Genomic DNA, 6,033 nt, shown 5'->3' with positions numbered 1-6,033 from the left:
CTGCCTCTCTCCGGGGTGGCCTTTGTGCCGGGGGGAAGAGATCCTCCTCCCCATAACCTCTCCCCTCCGAGCCTCCTGGGCGAGAGGAGCAGATGCCAGGGGGCTGGGTGGAGGGGGACAGAGCTGGGGAGAAGGGCGGCTGGAGGGTTGGGCAGGACCTGACCCCTGCCGTGCTCCCAAGTTCACAGCCGTCCAATACCGGGGGGGGGCTTCAGGGTTGGCAGTTCCTACAGGGCCCCACCCCAGTCCCAAAATACAGGCGCTTGTGGAGAAAAGAGGGGAGAGGGGGGAAAACAGCTCCGCTCTGACCTCCCCATCTTGTCACTGGCAGCCACATAGCACCTTGCTGGGAGGAGCTGCCTCCTTCAGACCTGGTCTGCAAGATGGGGCCAACCCCCCCAGAAACCAGCTTCATCCCCAAAGGCCCAGGACTGGCAGGGCTGGCACCTCCCCTCTCTGGGGCAGCTGCCAAGTCCTTTCCAGCCTGCCCTCAGCCCAACCCCTGGCCTCAAATCCTCCCCAGTGTGGAGCTTTGGTAGCTCCTTGCTGCCCTCCACTGTCTGAAACCTGGCACGTTCCCGGGGAAAGCCCTACGCAGGTCTGCCAGGGGCACAGCCCCCCTTACCATGGTGTCTGGACAAGGAAGCAGGGCAGCGAAGCAGTGGCAAGGAGAGCAACACAGCCCAGGTGTGCCCGGCAGGACAGGAGGGAGGGCTGGTGCTGCTGGTCTTGGGTCTCCCTGTGGGCATGCAGGGCGATGGGGCTGAGCAAACTGGCGTCCAGCCTGCCCGGGGGGCAGCAAGCATCATATCACCGCAGCCCTCCCAGCCACCCTTGGTGCAAGATGAGGTTTGGTGGCACTGCTGCTGCGGGTAACTCAGTCCGGCAGCCAGATGTGTCATCGGCCCCATCGCCGCTGTCAGTTAGCTGCAGGATGCTCCTTGGCCTCCTTCGTGCAGCGGTGCAGGAAGCTGCGAAACAGCTGGTTCCACCCCAGAAGTGGCTGCACTCCAGCACAGGGCTGCACTAAAGTGGCTGCCACATCGCCTGCCAGAGACAGCCCTCCAAGAGCCCCACTGTGGTGTGCCGACCTCCACAAGTGGCTGCATTTCAGTCAGGGAAGCGAGACCAGATCTGCCAGTGCAGAATGGAGCCCCTTCCTCATACAGGCTCCAGCGGCTCATGCAGGCGGCAGATGGAGCGACAGTCGGCAAAAAGCTCTTTTTAAGAAGCTGAAGACCCAGCTCACATGCTTGTCTTTGTTCCTGCTCAGCCCCCCAAGCCGCAGCTCAGAACAGGGTGCTGTTGTTCCCCAATTGGGTCACAGTCTACCCTGTATCATGCCTGCCTGCTCTCTCTGCATCCTCTGTCCATGAAACGAATCTCCCTTTCACCCCAGCCCCATCCGGCCATGCACTGATATCGAAGGCCCAGGTTCAGTGCACTTGGGCACTGGATTTGCATCAGGAAGCCCCTGACCCACTTCCATCTCCTGTCTCTGTTGTATACCCGGCAGTGCTGGCCAGGGGTCTCCTTGTGCCTCAGTGGTTCTCCAAGGGGGTTTCTGCCTGGAGGGCTACATCTGGAGCAGCATGTATATTTGTGCGTGCGTGCGTGTGTGTGCGTGCGTGTGTGTGTGGCGGGGGGGTGGTGCTGTTAGCTGACAGGGCCCATTTTTGTGCTCCTGGTAGGGAGGGAAGGTGTGTGACACCCTGCCCCCGGTGTGTGCATTCAAGGCCCAGCACCTGCAACAGCCGCTGCCTCTTCTGGTGCTGTCGGCTGCATCTCCCTGGGGATTTCCAAGCCCAGCCCAAGCCCCCAGGAGACCCCCCTGCCCCCACTCTTCTCCAGAGCAAGAGGAAGAAGAGAGGGGGAGGCTCCGGGGAAAAGCACAGTGTGTGGGACTCCTCTTGCTACCTGTACCTGGCTCAACTCAACCCCCTGCCTGTCTCCGTGCCCAGCAGCGTCCTCACTGGGATGGGGCTGGGGACGCTGCAGGGGGCCCAAGGCAGGGACCAGGCCAAGGCAGAGGGCACAGGGTGTGGTGCTGAAAGCCCCCCAAGCCATCCTGCTGCCAGCTCCGAGGCAGCCCCGGAGCAGCTGATAGTTTGTCACCGAAGCGCCGGGACATGATCCAGGAGGAGACGAATGATGGCAATAAAGGGAGCTGGAAATCAAGGGTGTTTTATGAAATGCAATAAGGCGGCTTCTCCGCAGGAGGTGGCTGCAGTGGGCATAGCGAATGCAGCAGCCCCATGCCATGCCTTCTTTCCACTAAGTCACAGTCTTATGGCTCCTAGGCCCCTTGTCGTGGCATCTGACCCCCAGCCCTGGGACCTCCTCAGGCGCAGCCCTCCGGGGACCTCCTCATGAGCTCGGGCTGGCAGCTGCAGCGCACCCAGTGCCGGCGGAACCGGAGCTCCCGTGGCACGCGGCGACCGTGAGATCCCATCTGTGCCAATAGTAATAACCGTCATTGGTGAGAACTAGCCATGCGCCCTGAGATGGAGCCGATAATGACCCTGCTCGTTAGCCAAGCAACATACGGGCTGAGGTCTCAGGAGGAAACCAGGGGCTGGGCCTGGGGATCCCCGGGGATTGGGGCTTTTCTTTCTGGGGACATACTCTGCCTGGTACTGGGGGTGCTGTGCTCCAGGGATCTGGCCCAGGGGTGCAATAGGCACCAACTTGGAGCTCCTGCAGCTCTTTCACCTCCCCAGGTTTCCAAGCAGTGGCCACACTCTGGAAAGCCCCTCATTTCTGTCTCCGGTTCTTCCCAGGTGATAGTACGATCCTCTTCCATGTGGGCCATGCCTCCCACGTCTTGTGCCACCCACTGATCTCATTAGCACGGGCCTCTGAAAGTTGTTAAGGGAGACATAACATCAAAGCAGTCCAAAATCTTTGGACACTTCTGTGCTGACCTCCCTCCAGCCCGACAGATCCCTGAGCCCCCCGCTCTGGGACCCACCTCTCTGGGACTGCCAGCAAGCAGAAGCAGATCCACTTTTGCTTGAGCCCCTGTGCACCTTCCCGGAGCTCGCAGACAGCCCTGCCGTGACTGAGCAGCATGCGGAGGGTGGAAAAACATCCGTTTAAGGGGAACGGATTTAGCTTTGCACTTGCTGAAGTGGAACAACAGGCAGCAGAGACATCATGTGTGAGCTCATGAGATGTGGGGAGGGGGGAGACAGGGGAGTTTCCTTCCCTGATTAATAAGGGGGAAGGTAGGCAATTAGGGGGTGACCTCTATTTGGTGGTAATTACCTTTTTGTCAGGAGGGGTTGCTCAGAGCTTGGGCTGCAGGGCTTTGCCTGTTCCATGGAGCTGGGCTAAAATCCTATTTTCTTTTTGAGCTCAGAGAGGATGAGAGGGGGCTATGGGGGCTGGGGGGTTTCTAAGCCAGTGGGAGCTGGAGCATTTACCTTCTCTATAGTACCCCAGGGTTTCCAAGAATTAGAGGGTTAAGTGACATGCCCAAGGTGACAGCCTGTGCAGAGCTGGGGAAAGGACCCAGGAGTCCGGGCTTCCCAGCTGGGTCTGACTCCCCTCGCAGCCCAACCCAGGAAGCCTGGCTCCCAGCCCACCTACTCTAACCATTACAGAGTCCTTCCCTTGCAGAGCTGGGCACAGGACCCCCAAGCCCTTGTGCCTAGCCCCTCCCTGCTCCATCCCCTAACCCCCACTCCCCTTTCCAAGCTGGGGAGGGAAGCCAGGGGGGAGGGAGAGGCTTGGGCTGGCTCTGCCAGGCACCCGCTCCCCTGCCTGGGAGGCACCAATGCCAGCCCACAGCTGGTGCTCACGGAGCCGTCTCCTGAATGCAAGGCTGGCAGATGGGGGAGCCGCTGAGTGGCCCCGAGGGGCACGTGCCGATGCTGCACATCCATCAGTAGCTCAATCACTGCTGTCCCCAGGGCAAACCTGCTTCCTCCTCCAGGCATCTCACCCCAGAAGCAGCTGCCTTTCAGTGCCAGGGTTGGGTTTCCTTTGCCAGGCTCAGAGCTGGAGGTGACATCCGGCTTTATCGCTGGCCTGGAGACCCCAGGACCAAGGCATCTTCACTGCCTCCTCCAGCATGTTTATAAGCATGTAATTCAGCAGTACCTGCTGCGTCGCCATCCGGCTCTGGCATTGGGAAATAACAGCTGTGAATTTCTCGCTGCACTGCTATCCCAGTCTGCAGCCAGAGAGCCAGGGTCAGAGCCCTGGACCTCCGTGCAGGCCCCCTGGTAGGAATACCTGCCTGGCCCCTTGGCTTTTCTCAGGGGTGTTGGCCCACTGGAGGGACATGGGATCCAGGGATCCCTTGGCCAGCCGTGACCCCAGCACCCCATCCTGGGCTGGGGTAGCCAGACACTGCCCTTCCCCCCAATACACCTCTCCCAGCTCAGGTTGGAGGGCTCCAGTGAAGCTCCTCTCTTGCCCTGAGGGATGCTCTACTTGAGGGGTTCAGGCCCCCAGCCCCCACTGCAGGGAGCCTGGCTCTGGGTCTCTTCCCCCCGCTCGCCTGCCCCTCACCCCAGGCAGGCCCATGCACTGCTGGCTTTCTGCCCCATCTATCGCTCAGTAGGCACGGCGCTGTGGTGCTGAGATGGAGCCGCCCCAGCTGCTGGGGAAATGAGGTACATAAGCCATAACGCTTCCCCCTGGGGTGTGCTGGAGACTGTGACATGCTCCCCTTTCAACAGGAGGGAGCTGTGGCACTGAGCAGCAAAGGGATGTGCCCAAGGGCACCTGGGGAGTCAGTGGCAGGGAGGGAAGGGGAACCCAGGCAGGCCTCTGAGGGCAGGGAGTGAGCCACCCTGGCTTCTCCTGGTGACGGAGGCAACCTGCACCCCAGCATGCCCAGCTTGTTTAGGGGAGCAGCTGGCCTGTCTCTTAGCAGCCCCCTCCCTGCGGGGTCTATGAGCAGCAGGGTGCAGGGGCCCAGCTGCACCAGGCCCCCCAGCTCAGGAACTCCCCAAATCAGCTCGCTCTCTATTTCCTTTTCTCCAAATGAGGAGGGGGGGTGGGATATCCCAGCCCCAAAAATGTCCCTGGCAGGCCCTGCCTGCCTCCGCTGCAGCCTGGCGGAGGAGGGGGAACCGGGGAGGCGACAGGGTTTATCAAAGCCTTGTGCACAAAAGGGCTGCGCCGTGGAATGGAGCCGCCATGAAACGCAAGGCCCCGGGCGCTCCGTGTTCCTGTCAGGCAGCGCTCGCCCCCCCGCCTGTCTCAGCAGCGCCAGCCTCATTTGCATGGCAAAAAAACCGACCAAGCCGTTATGAACCAAGCACCGTTGCATTCATCTCCGTAACAGTCTGGGCCCGGGGGTGGGCGGGAGGGGTGCTTGTCCGCCCACAGCCCTCCACCCTGCCCCTGGAGCGCCAGATGCTGTCACATCCCTGCTCGCTACCCGGGGATGCCCTGATGAGGGGGCAGAAAGGGCAAGGAGATGGAGGGGACCAGCGCTGGCAGCATGGACTCTTGCAAAAGGCTGATGCGTCGTGGCCCCGAGGTCAAGCCTGGAGTTCGGGCCCTTGTGTTCCCACTCACCTCCTGAGTATCCTTGGGCACCTCATTTAGCCTCCCCAGCACTCCTCTGAAGTGCAGGGTTGGGTTCATTGCCCTCCAAACCAAGGGAAGAGAAAGGTGCCAATGACTCTGGGGGCACCCAGGGAAGTCTCATAGCCTTGGGGGTCTTCAGGGACCGTGGGCCTGGGGGCGGGGGGACTGCCACCCCATTGAGTCATCTAAAAAGCATCCCCCCACCGCACCGAAAGCCTCTCTCGGCTGCAAGCTCAAAGCCTCATCATCCAGCTGGGTGAAGCGGAGCCCGAACCAGCGGCCTCTTCTGCTTGAGCTCCTTGAGCAGCTATCCTCTGAGGCAGGTTGTTATCCTCTGAGTGGGGCTGTGACAAAGGCCTGACCCCCGTCTGCCCTCCCCGAGCCATCTCCAGCCTGTGCCGGCCTCTCCTAACGAGGCCCCTCTTTGCTGTGGAGCTGGTCCGCTGGTGGGCTTGGCGCATGGATGGAGGTGCGAACACAGCAGAC

The sequence above is a fragment of the Crocodylus siamensis genome, chromosome 6 (genome assembly GCF_052110815.1).
Source record: "Crocodylus siamensis isolate JL-2025a chromosome 6, ASM5211081v1, whole genome shotgun sequence".
Lineage (NCBI taxonomy): Eukaryota > Metazoa > Chordata > Crocodylia > Crocodylidae > Crocodylus > Crocodylus siamensis.
This window is presented reverse-complemented; position numbering follows the sequence as displayed.